Here is a 14,854-nt window from a genome sequence, read left to right as displayed (position 1 = left end):
TGTGGGACGCCAACTTATCCCGAACTTCATCAATTTCTTCTTTGGTGAAGTTCCTCAAACGTGGTGTGGAATTCGCATAAACCTTGCAAAACAACCAAGGAATAAACACACATATAAGAATTCATCATTTTACCGTAGTTAGTACTTCTAAAAATGACATATACCTTCCCGAAATTCAATCAAAATCAAATGCAAGCCTAAAAGTCTACACACTAGTTATTATATATCTCATATAATCATGTTCAAAGAGAATTTGGGGTAAATCACTCCATAAGTACATTTTGGGAGCGAAAAGGCCAAAATAGGTGGAAATGGCCTTTTCGTTCCAAAATGCAACCAACAACAAATTAACGCCTAACAATCCACATACTAGTTATATTATGCCTCATATAATCATGTTCAAAGAGAATTTGGGGTTAAATCACTTCATAAGTACATTTTGGGAGCGAAAAGGCATATATAATGATGATTCAAACAACTTGTAGATTTCATATATAGCTAAATCACATTACGTTTTCATACAATCTCATATCAACAAATAATATATATATACATTATAAAAAATACATTACATTCAATAAATTATCAACTTTGTCTACATGTTAAAGTAGTTACCTCTTAACACCAATGACAAGATAGATACTTGAAACTTTACTTGCCTTCCTTAGCCTCTTCTTCCTACAATTGACAAAACCCACATTGTACATTAACCATTTAATTCAATTAAGAAAAACAAAAGTAATTTAAAAACAAAATTAATTCATACCTAATTAACCACTCAAATGGTGGAGAAGAGAAGAAAAGAGAAGAGAAGAGAAGAGAAGAGAAGAGAAGAGAAGAAAAGAGAAGAGAAGATAAAGGGGGTGGTGCGCAAGGTGGTGGTGCGCAAGGTGGGGGGTGCTGCAAACGCTCGTAGTGGTGCGCAATGTGTGGGGTGCTGCGCTTGCTCGCAGTGGTGGTGCGCACAGTGGGGGTGTTGCGCTTGCTCGTAGTGGTGGTGCGCACAATGGGGGGTGCTGTGCAATGTGGTGGTGGTGCTCGAATTAGGGTAGCACTAGTGGTGGTGGTGGTGCAACACTCAAATTAGGGCAGAAGTTGTGGTGGTGCGCAAAGTGGTCGTAATTTTTTCTAAGGGAGGGAAAAAAGAAAGAGGGAAAGTGGGAAGTATAGGGCGCGCGCATAGAGTGTATCGAAAAAAAAAATTAGAACCTAGTAGGGCTGCGCTAGTTTCAAAAAAGCGCAGCCCTACCTAGAGAAGGGCTGCGCTTTTTAAAAAAGCGCAGCCCTTCTCAAGGTGAAGGGCTGCGCTTTCAAGAACGCGCAGCCCTTCACCAAGAGAAGGGCTGCGCTTTTTAAAAAAGCGCAGCCCTTCTCTAGGTAGGGCTGTGCTTTTTCAAAAAAGCGCAGCCCTTCAACAATAGGGCTGTGCCTTTTTAAAAAGCGCAGCCCTACTTGCGCAGCCCTTCTGCTTTTTTCACCTAGTGTTTGTTACAACCATAATATAAATCGGATAACACAAATAAATTATAAATAATTTTAAACTTGATTAAACACGTCAATCAAATCGTCATAAAGTATTTGTCATTTTATTTGTGAAACCTAAAGATAATTATACGAATTAAAACTAGACGAATAAATAAACAAAACAAAAACAACCTAGAGAGATAGAACTAAGACATAAACAAATTACTTCTAACAAGGAAGCTAAAAAACCGAATTCAACTAATAATATGTCAACTTTAATTATATGTCATTATCAAAATAGTGAAATAACAATACTCCCCCTTTTTTTATTATGACAATTAATTTAAAAAAAATTGAAGGTTTTTATTTTTGAAAAAATAACTCTAAACTACATAGAAAAGAAACTACACAAACTATCCACAATCTAACCTAGTTTTAAACAACTCCACAGACTGGGAACAGAATCAGACATGGGTAGCAACAGAGATGAGCAGAATATACAAGGAACTATGATAAAAAAATTTGTTTTTGTGTACACACACTATCTCTTCCCCCATCGTCATTATCAAAACCAAACGTTGTACCTGCAACACTAGAGAGTCAACAGTCTAGGCACCAAGCTAGTTGCTCAAACAGATATCTCATAATATTAGCCATCCAAACACACAAACATAAAAGGCAGGCAGAAAGTAACATTAGGGACAGCAAGAAGCAGTCAATATGCAGAGTAATGAGAAAGAATATGAAGAAAGCAAAGAAAATATTGAAGGTACTTCATATGTCTCAGAAGGACATAAGAAGAAGAATCCAAAAGAGTGTTTAATAATTACAGCCCCAAAAAAAATTGTTCAAAATATCCAAAGGTAAGAGAAGTTAGGATTTGGTTCGTTTGAAGAGAGAGGAGACCACAGAATCTATCATGGAAATCACACCATCCACCTTGTTCATGATCCCAGTATCAGCATTTTGATTCCAAGCAGTTGTCCTGCTGCGGAGAGTCCAGAACATGAACAGTAGCTTCAATGGCATTGATCTTGGTGTGGAGGAGGGTCAAGGAATCCTGAATTTCCCGGAGCATCTTGTTAAGCCAGTTGTAGAAAGTAAGGGGAAATCCACTGCAGTATAAGGGACAGGATCAGAATCTAGGTGAATAAAGACTGTTTCACCTTGATCCTGCTCCTTCTGGAACTTGGACCCAACCAACCTTTGGCTTTTTCTGACAGACCCACTGGAACCCCTTCTTCATCCAACTTTCTCTTACTCCCTACTTCAACCTTAACGGAGTTCTTCTCCTTCACAATCTACTTCCCATTCACCAACCTCAAACTCAGCCTAGTCAAAGTTCTTTTTTAAGATAGTTTTTGGTCAAGGAAAAGGAGGGACTAGAAGGGAGTTTAACCTTGCATTGTTTGAAGACATAGGACAGAAGATTACCATAACCCACTTTGGTGTTGTGGGTAATGCAGTGAGAGAGATGTGCAATTATCAGAGAGGGAAGGTTGATGTTTATGTTTTCAGCAAGGCAATACATAATGGAAAGATCCATTAGGCTTGCCTGGGTTCTTTTGGAGGAGCGAGGTAAAATAAAACGCCAAACCAACTGAAACAGTAGCTTATGAAATGGAGACAACTCTTTTTGATCTAAAGATAAAGCAGTAGAATTGCCGTTAAAGAAAGCAAGAATTTTTGCATTAGTGGCTCCATTTATGTTCAACTTAGCCCTACCCTTAATATAGTCCTTTGTAACCCTCATTGGAACATCAAACCATCCCCAAGTTTCTTCTCAGTAATTGTAACTACTGACCCTTACAACCGACACAACACCCTCTGTTATTGTAAACCCAGAACAAAAAGCTTCATCTCTCTTCAAAAGACCCTCATCTATGCTAACAATTTTCAACCACTTCTGAAATTTTAAAATTTTCAACAACTCATTCCATTTAGACTTTTTGCACCATGCAATGTCTACACAAAAGCCCACAAGAAATTGTGAAGATTTTGTTTTCTTACCTCGTTTTGTAGGTACAACGATTTCTTGTTCTTGTTCGCTTTCAATTTCATGATCACCTTCTTCCTTTTTCGGGAAGAGAAATGGTGAGAAGATGCCGATTTTGACCCAGAAGAATCTGCGCCATTCTTGGATGATTCTTGAGCACTTACTTCTTCAGGAAATGGTGTTTTCTCTTTCGGTAAATTTGCATGAGCATCAGAAGTTTAGTTTTGGAAGACATGTTGAAGAGTTTTGGTGAGGTTGAAGATGAGAATTAGGAGGAGAGAGAGAAGACTTGTGATTGATGTGGAGAAATTATGAAGGGTCAGTGATTTGATGTGTTAGGTTTATAAAGTAATCATGATTCCTGTGAAAAGAAGTGGAAGATGGTTTAATGAAGCGGTTTATGGGTTTTCGAAGGCAATTAATGAAGTTACTTCACTTTAACTTAGATTAATTGAATGCTTAATTTTGGGCATAATTCAGATTAATGTGTTTATTTTTGGACGGAAGGTGTGAAAAGAAAAAGAAACAAGGAAATTTGGAGCAAAAAAAAATATTTACTCTTGCATATGATAAAAATGTGTCCATAATATACAAACTACATGCATACCAAATATGTGCAAGGACACTAAGGGTAATATTCAGAGACATATGTGAGTCCTTATACTTGACCCTAGGTGTATGAAAATTAATTCATGAAGATTGCAGGACATACTTAGTAAGAAACAATTTGGGGGAATCAACATCATGTGACATTTAAACAATTTTTATCATTCCTAGTTCCAAGCGTATCTTTTCAAACCTGTCCCTAGATAGAGGTTTAGTCAATATGTCAGCTATTTGATTTTCAGTAGGACAAAATCAACTTTGACTAATCCTTTCTACATTGTCTTTTAGGAAATGATGTCTAATGTGAATATGCTTGACTCTAGAGTGAGAACTGGATCCTTGAAATGAAATAGCACTAGTATTTCACAAAATATAGGAAACACTTGAATTTTATGCCAAAGTCACGTACCTGTTGCTTGATCCACAATACCTGAGAACAACATGCAGCACTGACGTATTCAGCTTCTGCTGTGGAAAGAGCAACGGTATTTTGTTTCTTTGAGCTCCAAGAAACCAAGCTTGATCCTAGGAACTGGACAATACCAGATGTACTTTTGCGATTCACCAAGTCTCCGGCATAGTCAGCATCGGAATAGCTTACAAGATCAAAGATGTCACTTCGAGGATAGAACAACAAAGGTCATCACTTCCTTTCAAATATCTAAGAATCCTTTTAACAGCTGTCAAATGGGATTCCTTAGGATTTGATTGGAATCTTGCACATAAACCAACACTAAAGGATATATCAGGCCTACTTGCAGTTAGATAGAGTAAGGAGCCAATCATACCTCTATAGAGTTTCTGATCTACGGACTTACCACTTTGATCCTCATCTAACCTTGTACCTGTTCCTATAGGAGTATGGTTTGTTTTTGCTTGATCCATTCCATATTTTTTCAATAACTCTTTTACGTATTTTTGTTGATGGATCATTGTTCCTCTTTCAGTTTGCTTGATTTGCAAACCAAGAAAGAAGTTTAATTCTCCCATCATACTCATTTCAAATTCACTACGCATTAACTCAGCAAATTCTTTACAAAGAGATTCGTTAGTTGCACCAAAAATTATATCATCCACATAAATCTGAACCACTAGGATGTCTGTTCCTTTGGATCGAAGGAACAGGGTCCTATCAACTTTGCCTCTAATAAATCATTAGAAAGTAAGAATTTTGAAAGTCTTTCATACCATGATCTAGGAGCTTGCTTAAGCCCATAAAGAGCTTTATCTAGCTTATAGACATGATTTGGAAGATCCGGGTTTTCAAAACCAGGAGGTTGTTCCACATAGACGTCTTCAATCAAATATCCATTTAAAAAGGCACATTTGACGTCCATCTGTACAACCTAAAACCCATGAATGATGCAAAGGCAATCAAAATTCTTATTGCTTCTATTCTAGCTACAGGAGCAAAGGTTTCATCAAAGTCAATACCTTCTTGTTGATTGTACCCTTTGGCTACGAGTCTGGCTTTGTTTCTTATGACTGTTCATGCTCGTCTAGCTTGTTCCTGAAGACCCATTTTAGTCCAATTACCTTTTGGTTTTGGCTTGGTCTCAAGGTGCCAGACCTTGTTCCTCTGGAACTCATTAGTTCCTCTTGCATGGCGTTTATCCAGTCAGACTCCAGTAGGGCATCATTGTGATCTCGTGGTTCTGTCATAGACAAAAACATGGAAAGCACAAAATTTTTCAGTTGGGATCTCGTTTGAGTTCCCTTTTCAATATCACTTACTATTAAATCCAATGGATGGGATTTTAAGTGTTTCCACGGTCTTGGTTCAAATCTTCTTGTCTCTGCTCCTCCAGTTTGAGGAGCTTCATTCGTCTCGTCTTCTGGATGAATTTCTGGTGCCTGTTCCTCCTGTATAACAGGATCAGGAACAGTATTCTTCTTCAGAAATATGCTTTTTGTCGTTCCTGCAGGTGTTAGTTCCTCATCAATGTTTACTGACTCCTCAATACGAGTCAGTCCTATTTCAAAGTCATTTTCATGACTTGGTTCCTGCAGAGAGTTAGTTTCATCGAAAATAACATGGATACTTTCCTCAAACACATTGTTCGTTTGTTGTAAACTCTATATGCCTTACTACTTAAAGCATATCCAATAAAACAGCCTCATCGCTTCTAGCATCAAACTTTCCTAAATTGTCTTTACCATTTTATGTACAAAGCATTTACAGCCAAAGATCTAAAGTATGAGATATTGGGTTTTCTTCCTTTAGTAGCTCATAAGGGGTCTTCAAGATAATAGGTCTTAGCATGACTCTATTGATATGTAGCATGCCGTATTCACTGCTTCAGCCCAGAAATTCTTCGGAAGATTGCTTGCTATTATCATGTTCTTGCCATGTCCTCCAAAGTGCGATTCTTCCGTTCTACCACGCCATTTTGTTGTGGATTCTAGGAGCTGAGAAGTTGTGATCAAGACCTTCATTGCTGCAAAACTCATCAAATTTGAGTTTTCAAACTCCTTCCCATGATCAGAACGCAAGTGCTTAATCTTAAAACCACTTATTCTTTGAGTTCTTTTAGCAAAGTTAACAAATTCATCAAATGTTTCATCTTTGCTATGAAGAAAAATAACCCAAGTGTATCTTGAAAAATCATCAACTATTACAAGCACATATCTCTTACCAGATCGACTTTGGATTCGAACAGGGCCACACAAGTCCATATGAATCAATTCAAGGGACTTTTGTGAGCTTACCATTTTCTTTGATTTGAACGAGGATCTAACTTGTTTACCTTTTCACAGGGTCCACAAACTTCATGGTTTGAGACTTTGATAGTTGGTAATCACAACCAAGTCCTTACCACTTAGCTTCTGGAGTAATGTCATACTTGCGTACCACATCTTTTATGCCAAAGAAGTGGTTCATTATCAACGGCACTTAAACATGTTAGATTGTTCCTAGGAACAAGGTTGAGATCAACAACATAGGTGCTCCCTTTCCTTGTTCCTTCTAGATTTTGGTACCTGTTCCTGTTTCTTACTACACAATGTTTATCAGTAAAATTTACACTGTTCCCTTTGTCGCAAAATTGAGAAATACTAAGCAGATTATGTTTTAAACCCTCGACCAAAAATACATTGTCTATGGAATGTGTCTTAGACTTTCCTACCTTCCCATTGCAACTATGTTACCGGTAAGATTGTCTCCAAGGTCACAGTTCCTCCATCATAGGCTGAAAGCGAGAGAAATTTCTCTTTATCTCCTGTCATGTGTTTAGAACAACCGCTATCGAGGTACCACAGGTTGTTCCCCCTCACTTTAGCCTGCATCAAAGCAATCAGTCAGTGGTAGGAACCCAGTTTGACTTGGGTTCCTCTGTTGGGCTGTATTTCTCTTACTTTCCAAACTTGTTTATTAAGTGGGTTTCATTTCAATATGTTCTTCTCTGGAGGAACAGTCAGACACTAAGTGTCCACTGTTCCCACAGTAAGAGCATATTCGGCTGCTTGGAAGATCAACATATTTTTTCATTTTGTTTTTCTTCTTGTGATTGAAACCTAGCCCACTTCTTCCTTCATTTTTATATTTTTGTATCCAACTTACTGGATCAGGAAGAGTCGTTCTTGAGGATTCCATTTTCTCTTTAAGTACAAGATATTTACTAAAACTTTTTCATGTTCGAATTTTAATTTTCGAACTCGGATCTGTATTTATAGAGGAATTGGTTCCTTCAGGAACGAATAGTTTCAATTTAGGCATTGCCATATTCAAGAAATAGTTTTCATTTTTAGCATTTTCAAAAGCTTCTCGAATACGTCGGTTTTCATCAAAGACTTCAAAGAATCTTTCTTCAATGTTTGCATTCACTGTTTTAAACCAATTTGAATGACCTTTGGTGACTTCTAAGGCTTTTTCTAAATTTTCTTCTCTAACACAAATAGCCTTATAGTCATCTAAGGTTTCCAAAAGTAGTTTTATTAATTGATTCTTTGAAAGTTCTTTTAACTCTTCTTCATAACATTTATGCGTACCTTGTTGTTTGGCAAGTCTTCTTCTTCGTCTGTTTTTGCCATGAGACATAATGTGTGTCTCCTCTTCTGGTTGTTCCTGCTCCTCGTCTGAATCGGATTCTCCCCAGGCAGCTACCATGGCCCTTCTCATATCAACTTTTGAGAAAGGTTTTTGTTGTTCCTTTCCCTTCTCCTTGTACTTTCCTTTGCTCTTTTCATTTTCCCAGAGAGGGCATTCCTTTATGAAGTGATCCGGACTTCCACACTTGTGACATTAACTTTCCAGGCTTTTTCAGTTCTTCCCTTTGTAGTTCTTGTTGAAGAACTTTTTGAATCTTTTCACGATCAGTGCTGCCTCTTCATCATCAGTTTCTGAATCCTCAATCATCGGACTTGAGAGCCAAGCCTTAGGCCTATTAGAGTCAACTTCATGAGTTCCTAGATGGATTTCATGAGTCAACAAGGAACCGGAAAGTTGCTCGATATTGAATGTGGTGAAATCTTTAGTTTCAAGCAAGGCAGTGACCTTTGCCATCCATTTTTCATCCTGAGGAAGACTTCGTAGAACTTTACGTACTTGTTCCTCGGGAGTGATGATCTTTCCTAGAGATTCAAGTTCATTTATGATGTTGGAGAATCTTGTGAGCATCTCTTGAACAGACTCCTTAGGCTTCATTTGAAATAGCTCATATTTGTGCATGAGCATGTCAATCTTTGATCGCTTGACTTCGTTTGTTCCTTCGTGAGTAACTTGAAGAAGTTCCCACATTTGCTTGGCTGATTGCATCCCATGATTCGATTGTGTTCATGGGGACCAAGACCACAGTGAAAGATTTTCTTGCCAAGTTGTTCATCTCCATTTTGTCGAAGTCATCTTTATCAAATTTGAGAGAGGCTTGGGATGTCTTCACCTTTTTCATTTTTCTCTGTGACTTCGAAGTCACCAACTCTATTACTCTCCAAACTTGATATTTTCGGCCTTGATGAAATTTCCATACGATTCTTCCAGTATGGATAATACTTGCCATTAAACATGGGTGGACGCTGAGTTGAGTAACCTTCTTCCAATCTTTCTCCTGATGTGTTCATCGTTTCCAGGAACTAGCTCCTCAGTGTTAACTGATTTTGGAGGAACTAGGCTCTGATACCAATTGTTAGTCTTGGACGAACACTTAAACAACTACAAGAGGGGGGGTGAATTGTAGTTGGAGAGATATTCAAACTTTTCGTGGAAATAAAAGAATGAATAAGTAAGAAAGAAATAATTGCATGAAATAAGAAAGAACTAGACACGAGTTTTTACAAGGAAAACTTCCTAGGCCCAATAGGAAGAAAAACCTTGACCACGAGGGATTTTGACTCAATTCTCTTTAATCACTTTTAGGCCAAAAGACTCTCTTTTGTACAACCTAAACTCGGACCAACTCTGTTCCTGTTCCCCCTGAATAGTTGACTTCTCCCTTGACTTCACTCGAAGTCTTTTCTCTTTCTCTCTTCTCTTTCCTTTCTCTTTTTCTCTCAAAATGATTACAGACAGATTCTCTCAACCCAATCTATAATACATCAATGTCTAAGAAGAAGAAAAACCGAGTAACTTTCACTAAGAATATTACATAAAATTCTGAAAGTTACTAAAAGATCCGTTACAAACAACTATTTGTAGAGACCTATCTACTCGAATTCTTCTCCACAATTTCTCCATGATCTTCTCCATGATCATACGTAGCCTCAGCCACTTCTCCATAATCTGTATGTTGTAACTTTTTCGTTAGCAGTTGGTTTAGTTGGGCTTCCACGATCTCAGCCACGAGCTCAGCCATTTCTCCATGTTCACACGCCTCACAAATAGCTAGGTTATTGTTGTTCCTAAATTCTAGGAACTACCTCAACGTTCACTTTGGTAGGCGCTTGCTGAGGTTAGTGTTTGGCGGCTCCTTGTTTGTATGAATAACAACAATGCTGCGCACACATTTTAACTAAACAAAATATTATGGAATCTTAATATATTTCATTTGTTACAACCATAATATAAATCGGATAACACAAATAAATTACAAATAATTTTAAACTTGATTAAACACCTCAATCAAATCGTCATAAAGTATTTATCATTTTATTTGTGAAACCTAAAGATAATTATACGAATTAAAACTAGACGAATAAAATAAACAAAACAAAAATAACCTAGAGAGATAGAACTAAGACATAATGAACTGCCAAAGTCGTACTATTATGCGAAGATAATTATACGAATTCAACAAGCGGCTGAAGTTATACATCTATATCATTTTAGTTGATATGCTCCCTGATGGAAATGAACTGCCAAAGTCGTACTATTATGCGAAGAAACTGATGTGTCCTTTCGATTTAGAGTACGAGCGGATACATGCTTGTCCTAACGATTGCGTGTTTTATCGTAATGGGTATGAGCATTTACATGAGTGTGCACGTTGTGGATTGTCGAGGTACAAGCGTGAAGGAGCTGGAGGTAGTGAAGGACCACCAGCTAAGGTGTTGTGGTATCTACCCATAATACCTAGATTTAAGCGCATGTTCTCAATTAAAGGAGATGCGAAGAATTTGAGGTGGCATGCAGATCGTAGGAAGAAAGACGGTCTGCTCAAGCATCCGGCTAATTCGCCTGAGTGGAAAACTATCAACAGGGTGCGTAAGTCATTTGGTAATAAGGATAGGAATCTGAGGCTTGGATTATGTACGGATGGCATGAACCCTTTTGGCAATCTCAGCTCCCAGCATAGTACATGGCCAGTAGTTTTAGTGGTTTACAACTTGCCTACTTGGTTGTGCATAAAACGCAAGTACATGATGCTGTCGCTTCTTATATCGGGGCCCAAACAACCTGGAAATGACATAGATGTATAACTTCAGCCGCTTGTTGAAGATTTACAGTAGATGTGGAACGAAGGAGTGTTAGTATTTGATGCATATGCTAATGAGATGCTCACTCTGCGTGCCATGCTTTTTTGTACTATGAACGATTATCCAGCTTATGGGAACTTATCTGGGTATAAGAGTAAAGGAAAACAACCTTGCCCGATTTGTTTAGATGACATGAAATCTACACACCTTAAGGGTTGTAAACATGTGTATATGCGCACACGAAGGCTCCTCAGCCGCGACCATCCCTATCGGTTTAAGAAGAAGGCATTCGATGGGACGGTTGAAGAAGAAGTTGCTCATATACCATTAACTGGTACTGAAGTTTATAATCAGGTGAAGGGCATTGAAACAGTCTTTATTAAACCTGCTAGTGAGGTTGATCGACCTACAGGATTATGGAAAAAACAGTCCATTTTTTGGAAACTCCCATATTGGAAAGATCTAAAGGTCAGACATTGTTTGGATGTCATGCACATAGAGAAGAATGTTTATGAAGCTATTCTCGCGACACTTATGAATATTCTGGGCAAGACAAAAGATGTTAAGGCGTCACGACTTTACTTGAAAAAACAGGGGCTTCGACCAGAGTTGTGGGCTCAGAAAAAGGACGGAAGGAAGAAGAAAAGTGGGGAGGAAAGGGTTGATGATGAAACTCAGAAAAGTAAAAAGGTGGAGGATTCGGAGAAGAATTATTTGCCACCAGCTTGCTACACGATGTCGCGTGCAGAGAAACGGATTTTTTGCGAGTCATTGTATGGCATTAAGGTCCCTACTGGCTACTCATCGAACATGAAGCGCTTTGTTACCTTAAATGGTGAGTTGAAGTTATCGAGTATGAAATCGCACGATTGTCATGTCATGATGCAAGTATTCTTACCGATTGCAATTCGTGGGATACTTCCAAAGCATGTGAGGCACACCATTACAGAACTGTGTTCATTTTTTCATACAATCTGCAGCAAAGTCCTAGACCCATCGACCCTCGATTCCTTGCAGGCGAGAGTAGTTGAAACTCTATGCAAATTTGAGATGTATTTACCTCCCGCATTCTTTGACATTATGGTCCATCTCATTGTCCATCTAGTTCAAGAAATTAAGCTGTGTGGTCCAGTGTTTTTTAGGTGGTGCTATCCTTTTGAGAGATATATGGGAACATTGAAGGATAAAGTTCGGAATCCTGCACAACCAGAAGGTAGTATAATTCAAGGGATTGTGGGTGAAGAGATCAGTAATTTTGTGGCTGAGTATTTTGCTAGTGTTGATCCTCTTGGACTTCCGACATCCCGACACGAGGGCAGACTTGAGGGCAAGGGTACAATTGGTTCAAAATTGATCACACCTTCTGTAGAAAAGCGTAAACAAGCTCACTTATTTGTATTGCATCACTTACCAGATGTCCATCCTTATTTAAGTGAACATATGGAGGAATTACGTGTTAGCAATCCTAGAAACGGAGTGAGGGCATTGACGCAAATGCATAACAAGACTTTCATTGATTGGTTTCATAAACGAGTACTCATTGATTTGGATGAAAGTGTTCCTAAAACAGTTAAGTGGTTAGCATTTGGTCCTCGTGAAACAGTATGCTCTTATGAGGGTTATGATATTAATGGGTATACGTTTTGGACTGAATGTCAAGATCTAAAGTCAAGATTGCAACAAAATAGTGGTGTTTCACTTGTGGCGTCGTCTACACAATATGCAAGCTCGAAAGATAAGTCGCCTGTACATGCTGAAAGCAACTATTGTGGGCGAATACAAGAAATATGGGAGCTGGACTAATGTACTTTTAATATTTGCCTCTTGTGTTGCAAGTGGGTTGACGATAATCGACATTGTGTAAGAAACGATGATCCTTGCGGATTCGCTCTTCTTGACCTTAGTAGTCTACGTGAAACTGAGGAGCCATTTGCAATTGCATCACAAGTCAAGCAAGTATTTTTTGTAACTGATCCTGCTGATCATAAGTGGTCAATTGTTGTACCTGGTAAAAGGAGTATCCTCGGTATTGGTGATGTTGATAATGAGGAAGAATATGATTCATTTGAGGACCTCCCCCCTTTTACCTATCCTCAAATTAATGTGGAAGATGATGTGAATATGTCAGAGAACTATATGCGTGTAGATCACACGGAAGGGATACATGTACTTGAGGATCCTAAGAGACGGCGGAAGCTCAATAAATCATGAGACATAAACTCAGGTCTGTGTAATTTCTCCAATTTGTAACTATTTTGGCCTTTTCGCTCCCAAATCGTACTTATCGAGTCATTGAACCCCAAATTCTCTTGGAACATGATTATATGAGGCATAATATAACTAGTGTGTAGATTCTTAGGCTTTAATTTGTTGTTGGTTGCATTTTGGGAACGAAAAGGCCATTTCCGACCTATTTTGGCCTTTTCGCTCCCAAAATATACTTATCAAGTCATTTAACCCCAATTTCCATTTCAACATCATTATATGAGGCATAATATAACTAGTATGTAGATTCTTAGGCTTGCATATGTTGTTGGTTGCATTTCGGGAACGAAAAGGTCATTTCCGGCCTATTTTGGCCTTTTCGCTCCCAAAATGTACTTATCAAGTGATTTAACCCCAAAATTTCTTTGAATATGATTATATGAGGTATAATATAACTAGTATGTAGATTCTTAGACTTGCATATGTTGGTTTCATTTCGGGAACGAAAAGGCCATTTCCAGCCTATTTTGGCTTTTCGCTCCCAAAATGTACTTATCAAGTGATTTAACCCCAAATTTTCTTTGAACATGATTATATCAGGTACAATATAACTAGTATGTAGATTCTTAGGCTTTAATTTGTTGTTGGTTGCATTTCGGGAACGAAAAGGCCATTTCTGGCCTATTTTTGCCTATTTTGGCCTTTTCGCTCCTAAAATGTACTTATCAAGTGATTTAACCCCAAATTTTCTTTGAACATGATTATATGAGGCATAATATAACTAGTATGTAGATTCTTAGGCTTGCATATGTTGTTGGTTGCATTTCGGGAACGAAAAGGCCATTTCCGGCCTATTTTGGCCTTTTCGCTCCCAAAATGTACTTATTAAGTGATTTAACCCCAAATTTTCTTTCAACATGATTATATGAGGTATAATATAACTAGTATGTAGATTGTTAAGCTTTAATTTGTTGTTGATTGCATTTCGGCAACGAAAAGGCCATTTCCGGCCTATTTTGGCCTTTCCGCTCCCATTGCACCCCTCCCCCACCCTCCCACTGCCCCCCTCCCCTGCTGCCCCCTTCCACTTCCCCCCTCGCCCTGCTGCACCCCCCCCCCCTCCCCTTGCTGCCCCCCTCCCCTCCCTGCACACAACATCCTCCCTCCCCCTGCTGCCCCCTCCCCTCCCTTCACACAGCAGCCCCCTCCCCCTGCTCACCCCCCACTGCACACACCCACTGCCCCCCCTTCCAGCCCTCTCCCCCCACTGCCCCTGCACACTCCTGCTGCACTGCCCCCTTCCCAGTCCCACTGCCCCCCTCTCCCCCCACTGCACACCCCCACTACCCCCTTCCCAGCCCCACTGCACACCCCCACTGCCCAATCCCCACTGCCCCCCTCCCTTGCTGCACACAGCCCCCCCACCCCACTGCGTATGTTTGTACACTTTCAAATTTTTTAAATTTTTTAATTTTTTTTATTAATGCGTATGATTGTACAATTTCAGGGACATGGCTGAGGTGCATACGGATACGAGTGCGGAACACCCTACCGAGGATGAGTGTTTCGATTACGAAAAGGAACGGCGGCAATTAGTTAAGGCTCGCCGTGAAGAAAAAGGTTTACAAAGGCCAAGTAAGAACTTGGAGACGAAAAAGAGGAAAGGAAGGGGACCAACAAAGTCACTAGGGAAACCCACCCTAATGACTTTGGAGTACGATCATTTGGGGCAACCTT

This window comes from Beta vulgaris, chromosome 4, assembly GCF_026745355.1.
Source record: "Beta vulgaris subsp. vulgaris cultivar EL10 chromosome 4, EL10.2, whole genome shotgun sequence".
Classification (NCBI taxonomy): Eukaryota; Viridiplantae; Streptophyta; class Magnoliopsida; order Caryophyllales; family Amaranthaceae; genus Beta; species Beta vulgaris.
Note: the sequence above shows the minus strand (reverse complement) of the source record.